The sequence below is a fragment of the Trachypithecus francoisi genome, unplaced genomic scaffold, assembly GCF_009764315.1.
Source record: "Trachypithecus francoisi isolate TF-2019V2 unplaced genomic scaffold, Tfra_2.0 Lachesis_group8, whole genome shotgun sequence".
NCBI lineage: Eukaryota > Metazoa > Chordata > Mammalia > Primates > Cercopithecidae > Trachypithecus > Trachypithecus francoisi.
In genome coordinates this window covers 68,347,597-68,362,170 of record NW_022681473.1, presented here as the reverse complement: position 1 = coordinate 68,362,170, position 14,574 = coordinate 68,347,597, and the positions used below count along the sequence as shown (strand labels likewise).

Below are 14,574 nucleotides of genomic sequence, written 5' to 3'. Positions count from 1 at the left end.
CATGTCTGGCTCTGAGATCACAGAACGTCAGATAGTTTTCAATTTCAGCCCTTGACACGAGCTCATAGATGCGGTGGTGCTTTGTTAACCTGAAGGGGATCCTCAGCCACGGAAGTTAGCCGTCTTTCTCCATCCTGGCTACACCATTAGCCCTCCCAAAAATAGTCCCAAAATTGTTTGGTAGAAACGCTGCACGGAAACTGCCTGCCACGGGCAGCGGACCGAGAAGAGTGACGCGACGCGATGACGTCACGCAGCAGCCGGGTGATTCCCCAGCCTCTGGCGTCACGCGCCGATGACGCAATCCCAGGCGTTCGCCCTTCTGCGGGCCAGAGTTTGGCCTCGCTCCTACGGGTCGGTCAGGCGCTACCCGCCCCCTCCCACCTGCGGGAGGCGGGGCGGGCAGGGCTCCGCCTGAGCCACCGCCGCGCCGGGGAGGGGGAAAGGGCGGGGGGCGAGGGGGAAGGGGGAAAGGGCGGGGAGGAGGGGACCCAGTGAACTAGGCGGTCAGGCCCGCCGAGCGGCGTACAATAGCGCGGTTGTAGGCGGGGGAGGCGGCTCTGCTGCGGCTGCAGCCGGAGCCGAAGGTGGCGGCTGCACAGTAGACGCCCCCTCACGGATTCCCCCACACGCTCCCGCCCCCTCGCTCGCCCATTGCGCCTCCCTCGCAGGCTCCGCCGTCCTCCTCCATAGACGCTTTCCCCCTCGGACTCTTATTCCCTTTTTCACGGAGCCCCGCGCTCTCTTGAGCCCCCTCGAAGAACCTGGTCTCCGCATCCAGTTCCCATCTCCTGCCTCAGAGGCCATCCGAGCTCTTCGCACCTCGCCCCTCAGCACCCCCCCGTTGCCCCCGCCCCGCGTCGCCTCGCTGCCTCCCGCCCCCCCATCATCCCTTCCCTCGCAGTTCCCCTGTCCTGAGGGGATCCCCGGCACGGGCGGCGCGGCAGCGGCAGGAGGGAGAAAGTGAAGGGGTAGCTCGCACACACTCTCGCCCTCACTCCCGGCTCGGCGGCACCCACCATCGGGAGGAGGAGGAGGAGCCGAGAGGAGCTGAGCGAGCGCGGAAGGTGAGAGCGGGCCTCCCGCCCGGTACCCCTCGCGTCCCGGGCTGCCAGGGCCGGGGCGCGGGGGTGGGGACGGGTGGAGTAGGGGTCTGGGCCCATTTATCTCGCGTGGCGGGGCCGGGCGCCTGGGCCGGCGGAAGCGCCAGGTAAGGTGAGGCGGGCGTCGCCCAGCGAGGCCCGCTCCCGTTGGGCCAACAAAGGCCCCCCCGTGTGCTCACCGGCGGGGTCGCGGGTCTCAGACGCCGGGCAATCGAGAGACCTGGGAGAGGGAAGGGGCGGGGCGGGGCAAGGCCAGGCTGGGGCTGGGAGCCCACACGGGTACCGGTCCAGGACCGAGTCCCTTCCGAACTTTGCAGTCCTGCAGAGCTCACCCTGTCCCGCTACGAGGAGGCACAGCAAAGCGGCGCCCCAGTTCCTTCTGCATGGAATAAATGACTCCTTCTAGGCTTGGACAGTCACCTTTAGGGTTTTACTCCCTGAAAAATAAGGGCTGGTAGGACTTGACTTACGCAGCCCCTCCCCCACCGCGGAATATTCTGTAACTTGGGAAGTGAAAAACAACCGGGAAAGGAGATTTATAGTTATTTTATGTTCATTAATCCATTTGAAAAGACATGATTGTTGTAGTCTTTGCTATCCTATTTCAACAATACACATTACTGGGAATGTTTTGGAAGAATACTTGAGAAGTAGTGGGTTGTGAGCAACGTCCTTGGTTTTTAAACCTCTTGGATAATTGTTCTCCTCATACAAAAACTGAGCAGTGAAGGGAAGGGTTAGTTCTGTGGCTACTAATAAAAATTCGGATTAGTTAGTCTTGACTCTAAGAATTGCTCTTGAGAAAAATCTTTAATTTTGCCTCCTACATTTGTGGGTTCTCTTTCAACTCTGTCAGGAGAAAGTAGGAATTATCAGTACAGATACCTCATCTCTTACCTTGTGGCTTCATCCACTTCTTGTGTGACCTTGAGTAGGTCACTTCCAGCCTTAAAAGCTCCAGAAGTTTGGTTTTATGCCCCAAAACGGGCAGTTAGCAAGCACCGACTCAGCTTTCAAGAGTCCACTGAAGAATTCCCACACTGTGAAGTCTTTGCTGGCCTCCATCCTGTCCCTCCTCTCAGACAGAACTGACTTTTTCCCATTGGCCCGGTGGGATTTCTACCACAGCACTTATAACATTTTGGTTCCTATTTGGAAAATTCTAAATCAGGTGCGTATAACCCCCACCCCCGCCACCTCAGCTAGAAACTATGCCTTTCAAAAAGGGTTTTGGGAACATTGACGCTGAAAACTTCCCATACTTTCCCTGAAGCTTATCCATATGCTTAACTACATGAACTCATGTGTCTGCCTTGGTAAATGTGCTTATTCAGTCAATTCATTTATCCAACATTACTGGAGTTTGGAGAGCTGCTGTGTTTCAGGCCTCTTGCTAAGGCTATGGGGATTCAGTCTATTAAGATATTCCCTGTCTTCAAAGAGCTCAAAGTCTAATGGGTGAGGTAGACAAGTAAACAATGAAGGTCTGCCCTAATCTCTGGGGGACTCCAGTTGTACAGGTAGTAGTGTGCAATAATTGAGGCTGTTGGACCTGTTTTACAAGTCTTCTCTTGGCCACAGTGAGTCCTGCAGGGAAGGTAACCTGCCTCATCCATAAGAGGGCATTTGGTAAAAAGCTTGTTCAGTTCAATTCAATATACATTTACTAAGCGCATGTTTTGAGTCCCTGTGTTAGGTTTGAAGGAAGCAGTGCCTCAAAAGAAGGTACTGTGCATCCAGAAAGATTTCTGTGAAACAAAACCTTACCCCATCAATGCCCCCTACCCCTGACTCTTCATATTCTGAAGATAAATTTCAGACTAACATGGAATAAGAAACTCTCAGGGATCAGACCACAGCCTGCCTTTGCAGCCTCACTTTCTGTGGCTCCCCTGCCACTCTCATCTTCGCTTTTGCATGTTCTGTTTTCTTCCTGGATGCTTCCCTTCCACCCTTTACCTGCCTGTGGAGGTGTCCTTGTTGGGCCTCTGCGATGCAGTCCCTTAGTCTCTCCTTTTCCTGCATAGAATGAGTTGCTCTTCCATCGTCTGGCTCATATACATACCACTCTTATGGTCTTCTATAGCACTGTATTGTAATTACTTGAGTTTGTGCCTTTTTTCGGTAGCCTGTGAATTTCTTTAATAAGCCCTTTAAATGATTCTGATGCTTGCTAAAGTTTGAGAACCACAGGGTTAAAAGATGTGCTCTTGATAAAATCCAGCACCCTGCCAGTTCCCGCTGTCCCCTGTTTTTCTTCCATAGCACTCACTGCTTGACATCATCCCATCCCATCCCATCCCACCCCACTCTTGCCAATAGAATGAAAGCTTCCTGAGACTGGGAAGTTTTGTCAGTTTGGTCATTGCTTTAATCCTAGTGCCTAGAATAGTGACTGCATATAGCAGGCACTCAAGTATTTGTTGAATGAATAATATAAGATAATTCAATCCTGTGTATTGCTAGCTGCTACATTGGGGTTTTACTAAAGAACAGTTCTCAGAATGAATAGGAATCATGGTCCAATATACGAATCCAAGGGGATCCTAACATTTTTGGGGGATTCATTTTAGGTTGAGCTTTTCCCTTCTACATCTATGTGTCTCCAGCCAAAGCCTGCAAGAATTTTTAGCCCAGTCTTTTGTTTGTTTTAACCACCACCTGAAAACTGCTGTTGCAATATCCCAAGCCAGGATTGTTTCCTGGGAATTTGCAACTTGGTTTTGCAAGTCTAAATAAGCACTCTTAAGTTTTCTGTCTTTTAACTGAAAACTGTCTCTTCCTGGTCTCCTGTGGTTTTTGTCTTTCTCTAGTGCTCTATAGGGTCTGTTTGACTCCACACAAAGGTTTCCCTTCCTTGTGAAGCTCTTAAAATGCTTTGTTTCTTTCACTTTCTTACTAGCCCTAAGATACCATACCCAGTTTTCTCCTTTCCTAGCTTCCTTCTGCGAGAGTGACTTCATTTATTCATCCATTTACTATAAAATTGTGAGTCCTTCTCCACCATGTGCCAGACCCTGTGCTGGGCAGGATGTTCAGCTATATACAAGAGTGCAGCCCAAGTCTTTAAGGAGCTAGAGATAGTATGACATGATAAGTGCTGAAATGAAGAGATGAAATAGAGGGGTGAAAAAGGGTGGTATATGATCATAAAGGTAGGAGAAAGCTGCCTTTCTATTTGTTTCCCTCAATTTAGGAATGATTTGTCAAACAAGCATCATTTTGACAGGCAGACTTTTAAAAAATTTTAAGAGGTCATGGGCTTTGTTGGGGAAAACTAAAACAAAAATCAAGGTAGAATCAGCAGTTGCCAATTTGAGACATTAATTAATTCTGTTGTTGCTGGTTTTAATGATTTTTGTGATCCCTCTCCATGTTATTTTTCAAAGTGATAACCAGAAAGTGGGAGAAAAATATTTCTTTTTGGCATAGTAAAGAGACAAGTTTAAGGTTATCAAAAGAATACATCTCACTACAGTTTATTGTATATTTTTGAAAAGCTATAAATGTAATATGCATCTAAAAACGAGGCTTTTGACTGTTTATGATAAAGAAATGATAAATGTTTGAAGTGATGAATATGCTAATTATCCTGATTTGATTATTACACATATACATATCAAAATATCACTGTATCCTATAAATATGTACAATTATTACATACCAACTAAAAACAAAAGGAAAAATGCATTGATTCAAAATTAATAGTCAGTATATTCAAACTTGAAGATAAAAAATTTAAAAACATTCTCCCACACCAGTATTTCCTCCTTCTGGGTCTTTTTGTATGCCCATTATTAAAAATATATATATATATCTTCACAGATACTGTTTTAATTTCTAAGGGGTAATGTAATTTGTAGTGGGGGAAAATGAAACCCTGGAAAAGTTAGGAGACCTTCTTTAGTGTATGTTACTGCATGACCTGTAGAAGTAATTTTTATCTCTGTGTTTTGTCCCAACTATAAAATGGGGATAGTAATGGTTGCTACGACTAGTTTGCAGGATCATGAAGCAATTAAAATAATGACTATAAAGAAATCTTTGAAAAGTATAATTTGCTTGTTAGTTGTTAGGTGGTGGTAAGCTTACTAAAAATGACTTACATTATTGAATACCTGTTCTGTACCAGGCCCTATGTGAGATGTTTAACATGTTCTTTTTAACCCTCAGAATAACCTTATGAGATGATGGTTGGTATCTCTGTATTATAGGTGAGGAAGCCTGAGAGTCATATTAGTAAAGGGAGCTTATTTGAGGTTTTGCTGCAAGTAAGTGGCAGACCAACAGTTCTAGTCCATGTCCACCTGACTCCAGCAGCTATGTGCTATTTTCAGTACACAGGCTGATTTTAATTTTTCTGCACAGAGGATATAGGAATGTTTTGCAAATAAATATATTGCAGTGAGAGTTAAAGTTTTCATTTGGTATGGTTTTTTTGGTGTATTAGAAGGCTTGGTGAGGACAGATTTACATTCATTTACATTTATCATTCATACAGGAAAGATAATAACATCTTTCCTGGATGTAATTTTGTTCAATCTTCATAACAGCCCTATGAGATAGGTATTCCCATTTTACGAGTTAGGAGGCGGAGGATCATATTAATAGAAGTCTTGGCTTGCTCAGAGGCACATCATTAACAAATGCCTGAATATTGATTTTAAACCACATTTTAAAATTCTAAGTGTAGTACTTTACTTTGCCGCTATAACATATAGCCTTTTAAACTCTATCAAACTAAATTTTGGGGCACTAGACATGTCCTTTTAAATTGGTTTCTAATCTCTTTAGCTTCTTTTCCCTAAGAAAACCCTGACTGAAGTCCACAGTTTGAATTAGAAAGGATAATTGCTGGTACAACCCTGTGTCAGATGGTCATGATGTTGCAGACTTAGAAGATAATACTTCTTTCCTGAAGCTGCCAGATCAGGCTTTATCCAGTATTTGGAATCACTTGTGCCTGAATATTTCCCAGTGCCATCATAAATTTATTAACTTAATGTACTACATTTTTCTACCTTTGTTGTGAGCCTTTTCTTTCATGAATATCTTCCTCTTCTCTCCCATTCTTTTAGTTTTTGAGATGGGGAAAGTCATGTATGTGCTAGGCTTCTCCGGACTATCCCTTCTTGAGGAATACTGTAGTAGTAAGTCTAGAAAGAAGCAGAGGTTCATTCATCCCTCATGAGTTTGTGTGGTATTGATTGACTGTAGAATTCATCTAATTCTTAGTTATAAAAAGTCAATTATGTCTTGGCTTTTGTTCCTGGAGTCAGGGTTAGGTAATTTGCATGCAGGATTGGGAAATCCATTCTTGTCTATGGACTGCTTTCTTTTATTACTTTTCTACTTCCAGCCTTCTCCAATATCTCTTTACCTTTCAGACTGTAAGTACTAACTGAGGCTGGCAAGAGTGTTTTCTCCTTTATAGAATCTGCCTTTTGAATCTTTGGGGATGGCAGATGACAATGACAGTGTATGCATGGCTTCCACCCTCATCTGCCTGCCTATATCTTTAAGGTCCAGCTTTCCTTATTTCCTCCTTGATTCCCACAAAGCTAAGATTGATGTCTTCCTCGCTGGAACCCTCGTTCTCATAGTACTTTGTGTATTACTGCACTTCCCAAGGGAGGGTATAAGGAAGAGCACAAAATTTGAAGTTAGACAAAGAGCTACTTGGACATTTATTTAAATCTCTATTTGTTCATTTGGAAGAAATAATACCTAACTTACAGAGTTCTTGTGAAGATTAAATTAATAATATATGTAAAAGTGAATTGTAAGATACTGAGCTATATAGATGTTAGGTAGAGTAGTTGTAATTTTATGACTATGATTGTGTATAGCAGTGGTTTTAATTTTGGCTGTGTACTTGAATTACTTGTGAAGATGTAAAAGAGTTGCCTTGGCATCTCTATTTTGAAAGGTTTATGGGTGATTCTTATATGCAAAGTTGAGAAGCACTATCTTATATTACAATATTTTGCATAAATGTCTTACGTAAGTATTATATGAAAAGTAGTATTTTTATTGCCATTTTAAGTTCCTTCATTTGCTAAATAAATACTATGCATCAGTCATTGTCATAGGTTTTGAATAAACAGATGAATCATAGCCTCTACCCTTGAGTTTATAGTTTCCAGGAGAAAGAGACATGTGCATAGACAATTACACTACATTGAGACAAAAAAATGACAAAAATATGGAGATAAGTGCAAGTGCCATATGAACACAGAGGAAGGGCATCTGCTGCACTTGAAATGGAGGTGGACTGGCAAGCATTCTTAAAGGAGGTGACATCTAATATGGGTTCTGAAAAATGAGCAGGGGTTAATGAAGCACAGTCAGGGAGGGTTGAGAAGAAAGGGAGATGATGGACCCTCTCGAAAGAGAGAGCAATATGTGAGCAGAAGATTTGAGAGCATGTTTGGGGAGCCCTGTGTAGTTCAGTATGTTTAGAAGATAGGGTGTAAGGTGGGGAGGGGCGAGAGCAGAGAGGAGGCAGGGCCCAGGTGATGAAGGGCCTTTTGTATAATGTACAAAATACTTTTACTGATATTATCTGACTTTATTCTTTGGACAATTATCTGGGTTAGCTAGGACAGTGTTGTTTTATATTCATTTGATAGAAGAAAACACAAAGAGGTTAATTGACTTTCTGAGGCTACACAGCACAGCTAAGATCTGAAGCCAGGTTCTTTTGATTGTTCATGCTTTTTCTATTACACTATAGCCATCTTAGACCTTTGTGGTGGTGTGGGGATCAGGTAAACTCTGTGGATACATGCACAGCAATTTGTAAGCTGTAACGTGCTAGACTGATGTTGGCTAACTCATTTTACAGATGAGGAAATTTAGGAGCAGAGATATCAAGCTGTCATTTGAAGACTTTTTTTTCTTCAAGACTGAGTCTTGCTCTGTTGCCCAGGCTGCAGTGCAGTGGTACGATCTCGGCTCACTGCATGCTCCACCTCTCGGGTTCACACCATTCTCCTGCCTCAGCCTCCCGAGTAGCTGGGACTACAGGTGCCCACCACCACGCCTGGCTAATTTTTTGTATTTTTAGTAGAGACAGGGTTCACTAACTTAGTTTTACTGTGTTAGCCAGGATGGTCTCAATCGCCTGACCTCGTGATCCACCCGTCTCAGCCTCCCAAAGTGCTGGGATTACAGGCGTGAGCCACCGCGCCTGGCCTTGAAGACATTTTTAAAAATTATTACTGTGTAACCATAGGAAGTCACTTAACCATCCTGAGACTCAGTTTTCCTTAGCTGTCATATAGATGTGTTGATTTTGATGCCAACTTCTTAGCTCAAATATTTTGACAGTGATTCTTAACCTTCTCACCTACTCCTTGCCCTCATCCTTTCTCTGTAATACAAAAGGACATAGTCCATCAGTAACAGTATTTCACTATGGAAATAGTTCCCAGTGGACTAGAAGAACAAAATTTAAATTTCCAGTTTTGGGGATGAAGAGGGACTTGGTATAGTTGGAGGGGCTCTTGGTTCTTCAATTACCTGTTGGAGAATTACTATTAATATTTTATTTATTTATTTATTTTTGAGACAGGGTCTTGCCCTATCGTCCAGGTTGGAGTACAGTAGCTCCATCACAGCTCACTGCAGCCCTGCCCTACCAGGAGCAAGCAATCCTCTCACTTTAGTCTCCTAGTAGCTGGGACCACAGGGGCATGCTACCAAGCCCCGCTAATTTTTGTATTTTTTGTAGAGACAGGGTTTTGCCATGTTGCCCAGGCTGGGCTCAAGTGAACTGCCCACCTCAGCCCTCAGCCTCTCAAGGTGCTGGGATTTACAGGCATGATCTACTTTGCCCGGCCCAAGAATTACTATTTTATAACATTCCCTCCCACTTACTTTCTCATATGGAATTATCTGACCAGTCCAGAGTCTGAGATTTTTTTGGTATCCAGGATACATTTTGCTTAATTTAATAAGTTGGCCGGGCGCGGTGGCTCAAGCCTGTAATCCCAGCACTTTGGGAGGCCGAGGCGGGCGGATCACGAGGTCAGGAGATCAAGACCCTCCTGGCTAACACGGTGAAACCCCGTCTCTACTAAAAATACAAAAAAAAACTAGCCGGGCGCGGTGGCAGGCGCCTGTAGTCCCAGCTACTCGGAGGCTGAGGCGGGAGAATTGCGGGAACCCGGGAGGCGGAGCTTGCAGTGAGCCGAGATCGCGCCACTGCACTCCAGCCTGGGCGACACAGCGAGACTCCGTCTCAAAAAAAAAAAAAAAAAAAAAAAAAAAGTTATGTATGTAATTTGTAAAGTAATTTAAAAAAATAAAAACCAGGTGAGCAAAATTAGAAAACCCATCGTGGTACACTTTTGAAAAGTCCAAGTTTCTTGGACTTCCTAGAGATTATATATAAGATTATATATATTATTTTTGTGCTTTACTGTTTTCAAAACCCTTTATGTAGAGTCTCATTTAACTTAATTCTGTTCTTAAGGCATATTTTTTATAAATGAACAGAAGTTAAGTGGCATGATTATATAGCTGGGAAGTTACAAACTGGAATCTTTAATTCATATTTTCTGTCTCCACATCTGGTCACCTGCTCCTGATCATTCGGATGCTGCCCTGACCAGTGCCACTTTTTAAAAAATTCTAGGTTCCTAGGAGAATGATAAAGTATATTCATAGTTCCCTCTAACTCTTTCAAAAAAACATTTTTTTCCTATCCATTGCTACTTGCTGGATAATTGACTTAGTTGACTATGTGATAAAGGTTAGTTAGGAATGGCTGCTGAGTATATTGTTCTTCACTCACACACATGCGCGCACACACACACACACTTTCACATATGTGTCAATCCAATACAGCTGGTCCCTGACTTACAGTGGTTCAACTTAACGATTTTTCGACTTTATGATGGTGTCAAAGCAGTATGCATTCAGTAGAAACCATACTTGGAATACCCATCCAATCACTTTCAGTGCAGTATTTAATAAATTACAGGAGATATTCAGCACTTTATTATAAAATAGGCTCTGTGTTAGATGATTTTGCATAACTCTAGGCTAATGTAAGTGTTCTGAGTTTGTTTAAGGTTGGGTAGGCTAAGCTATGATGTTTGGTATGTTAGGTATATTAAATGCATTTTTGACTTAAAGTATTTCAGTGTAAGTTGGGTTTATCAGGTTGTAACCTAATTGTAAGTCAAGGAGCATCTGTAAAACTCTATAGTGCTTCTATTTATTCCTTAATTAGACTACACACATTTATTGATTTCTTCCTGTGTGCCAAGCATTGCACTTAGTACTAAGGATACAATCATAAATAATACAGGCATGGTCCTTGTCCTTGCTCTTAGAAAGATTACATTCCAGAGGGTAATACAGAGAAAAGTAAGTAGATATACAAGTGCACAGTTGCAGGTTTTGCTAAGTCCTACAAAAGAGATAAAGGACTAATGTAGAGAGTTTTGGAGTGATAAGGGAAAGACCTCATTGAGGAAATGATGCTTTTCAACTGAGATGTGCATGATAAATAGATTTTAGTCATACAGAACATTGAGGGAAAAAAGCATGTCAGGTAGAGGGAACATTTTAAATGCACAAAGACCCTGAGAGTAGGTAAAAGTGTAGAGACGTGCTGCTCAGTATGGTGGCTAGTTAGCCAGTGTGGCTGTTGAGCACACTGGCTGATTCACATAGAGATCCACTGTAAGTGTAAAATACATACCAGAGTTTGAAGACAATACTGAAAAAATAATGTAAAATAACTCATTAACTTTTTATATTGGTTATATGTTGAATTGTTAATATTTTGAATATATCGGGTTAAAATGTATTTAAAAATTAATTTCACCTTTTTACAAACTTTAAAATATGGCTACTAGAAAATTTAAGATTACATATGTGGTTTGTTTTTAAGGCTAACATTATTTTTCAATTGGCTAATGCTGGTTTAGCTCAACATAGAGGAACTAAAAACAGGGCCATTATGGCTGTTGTATAGGAAGCAAGAGTAAATGGTCTGAGATGAAGTTGGAGTGGTATGAAGAGACCTTTCAGAATGCTACCCTGTGTAATATCCTAGTTAATCCGAAGGGACTGAGGGGATTATCAAGTCTGATTTTATATATTGAGACAGTTAGTAATTGCCAAAGTCTCTCTTCTCTCTAGAGTGCTAGAATGAGAACATGAGCAAGCACTTTTAGCATAGTTTCTTGGGATTAGAATGCTCTATTTCATTGTCAGCTAAAACAAACAAGTAAATGAATATTGATGAAGAATAAATTGGTTAATACAAGTTTCCAAGTGGTCTTGAGACTGCCTCTGGGTATCTGTGGTAAGTGGACCCTCTCAAAGACTGAATTTTTGATAAAAATTTTCCTGTAGGCTGACTCTTCTTGAAACTGTTTCATTTTATACTGTATTTCTTTAATTTTCTGTATGTTAAAAAATTTAAATAAAACATTGGCAGGGGAGTATGTGCAGTGAACACCTATATACCTATTATTTAGACTGTGTGGTATTTTGCAGTTTGCTTTATTGCATGTCTGTATATCCCTTGATCCATTCATTAACCTATCTTATTTTGAAGTGTGTCAAAATAAGTTGCAGGTTATCAGTACACCCTTAAATACTTTAGCATCCATATCATTATTTGCTTACATGGAACTATACTCTTACTTGATACTCTGTGGCATTATTTGATGAATATCTGTCTACCCTACTAGACCCTACGCTCCAGAGAATCATTTCTCTTTAAGGCTTGGCACCTTCAAGAGAATGAGTTTTAACATACTACCCGTTTTCTTAAAAGCCCCACCCCCTGCATCTTTTTTTTTTTTTTCTCACTGTTGTATCCCCAGTGCCTAACCTGTAATAGGCACTCAACAAATATTTTTTGATTGAGTGAGTGAAAGTGGAGCCAGAATTCCAACTGTGGTCCACATGACTTTTTTTTTTTTTTGAGGCACATGACTTACTATTTTTTTTTTTTTTTTTGAGACGGAGTGTCGCTCTGTTTTCCAGGCTGGAGTGCAGTGGCGCAATCGCGGCCCACTGCAAGCTCCGCCTCCCGGGTTCACGGCGTTCTCCTGCCTCAGCCTCCCGAGTAGCTGGGACTACAGCCGTCCGCCACTGCTCTCGGCTAATTTTGTGTGTGTGTGTTTTTAGTAGAGACGGGGTTTCACTGTGTTAGCCAGGATGGTCTGGATCTCTTGACCTTGTGATCCACCTGCGTCGGCCTCCTGAAGTGCTGGGATTGAATATATGCGTGAGCCACCGTGCCTAGCGATAGGACGTGGAAAATTCTTTTTTTATTTGAGACGGAATCTCGTTCTGTCGCCCAAGCTGGAGTGCAGTGGAGTGCAGTGATGCGATCTCGGCACACTGCAAGCTCCGCCTCCCGGGTTCACGCCATTGGCCTGCTTCAGCCTCCGAGTAACCGCGTCTACAGGCGCCCGCTGCCAGGCCTGGCAGGACGTGAAAAATTCTTAAAGCCGATCAGCAGCTACTTTGCTACTCTGGATCTTTCTTCATTTCCTTTAAGCTGAGGAATTACATGTTACTGAAAAATGGCATTGAACTGAGACCCTTGAAGGCCTATTTGCCTTCTAGTGGGTCAACTCTTTTTAGTATTATCCAAGGCAGTGTTTCAAAATTGGCTGTTTTCTTTTAGATTAGTATGGGTTTCTTTAAAGTGCCACACAAGCTTAACATGAATAATGTTACTTTGTTCCATTAAAAATAACAGGGCTGGCCGGTCGCGGTGGCTCACTCCTGTAATCCCAGCACTTTGGGAGGCCGAGGCGGGCGGATCACGAGGTCAGGAGATCCAGACCACCCTGGCTAACACAGTGAAACCCTATCTCTACTAAAAATACAAAAAATTAACCGGGCGCGGTGGCGGGCGCCTGTAGTCCCAGCTACTCAGGAGGCTGAGGCGGAAGAATGGGGTGAACCTGGGAGGTGGAGCTTGCAGTGAGCCGAGATCACGCGGCTGCACTCCAACCTGGGTGACAGAGCGAGACTACGTCTCAAAAAAAAAAAAAAAAAAAAAGGCTTTGTTTCACAAACTTTTGTAATACTATTAATCAATTTAAAATTTAGTTATGATGCCATCCTGACAACCCTTTTTTGTTTCCTTTTTTGGTATATGTAGACATACATAAACATACATGTAGTTGTAATCATAGTGTAGACCTAAGTTTGTTGTTTGCCTTTTTTCTTTTTTTTTTTTTTTTTTTTTGAGACGGAGTTTCGCTGTGTCGCCCAGGCTGGAGTGCAGTGGCGCGATCTCGGATCACTGCAAGCTCCGCCTCCCGGGTTCCCGCCATTCTCCCGCCTCAGCCTCCCAGTAGCTGGGACTACAGGCGCCCGCCACCTTGCCCAGCTAGTTTTTTGTATTTTTAGTAGAGACGGGGTTTCACCGTGTTAGCCAGGATGGTTTCGATCTCCTGACCTCGTGATCCACCCGCCTCGGCCTCCCAAAGTGCTGGGATTACAGGCTTGAGCCACCGCGCCCGGCCTCCTTTTTTCTTGACGTATACACATTTCTCCATGTTACTCTTTAGTCTTCATTGTAAAATTTAAGGTGATATTCCATAATTTACCTAAAACTATTGTAACAGTCAATGTTCTACTGGAGAAACAGAACCAGTAGAATAATTCTTTCTTTGGGAAACTTTAGTTTTGCTCTTAAAGGCTTTCAACTGATTAGATGAAGGCCACCGAGATTATGGAGGATAATATTCTTTACTTAAGGTCAACTGCTTGTAGATGTTAACCACGTCTACAAAATACCTTCCTGGCAACACCTACATTAATGTTTAATTGAATAACTGGGGACTATGGCCTAGCCAAGTTGACGCATAGAACTATCAGGTGTAGGTTTTTAGGTTTTTCTTTTCCTACTGTAAATTATACTGTAATTTTACCCATAACACTGCATATAGCTTTCTTCTTTCAAATATTATTTCTTTAGAATAAATTTCTGTAGTTGGGATTACTGGATCAAGGGGTAGAAGACCTAATGGGCTCTTGACACGATTTGACATTTGCAAACTGAAAGTACCACTACAGCCTTTCTTTTGATGATTTCTTCAGGAATTGGCCCATTCAACTGATTCATTTACTTTTTCCACAAGCCTAGTTTTCTGCCTGTGTTTTCTATCTCTGGAAATAATTGCATGCTTTTCTTCGGGATTGTCTTCAGTTTTCTTCTTCTTCTGCCACTTTTTTTCTGCCATTTACCTCTCTCTGCCCCCACCCTCCAGACTTTGCCTCATATATCACAGATAAAATAGAAGCTTCATATTCCTACTTAGGGTTTACTTGGATTTGTACCCATTCCTTCCTTTGCCCCTTCTTTTACAATGAAAGGAGTGATTCTGTTCTCTTTCCTCATCTCTTCTTTGCTTGCTCCTCCACATGTTTTTTGTTTCCCATGGTCCCATCTTAGACTCCTCACTTTATGGCATCTTTAAAT

The 14,574-nt window shown here is 42.7% G+C and overlaps 1 protein-coding gene across 4 annotated transcripts in view; it reads left to right on the top strand.

Moving 5' to 3' along the window:
- The first annotated feature begins 525 nt into the window (after window positions 1-525).
- Window positions 526-14,574, top strand: part of PAK1 (p21 (RAC1) activated kinase 1) — a 148,958-nt gene continuing 134,909 nt past the window's right edge. For 2 of the 4 annotated variants that reach the window (XM_033207742.1, XM_033207740.1), the window contains exon 1: window positions 526-1,067. The gene's annotated coding sequence lies outside the window, so the exon portion shown is untranslated. The remainder of the gene's footprint in view (window positions 1,068-14,574) is intronic. The other 2 variants (XM_033207735.1, XM_033207737.1) reach the window with 2 other exon arrangements.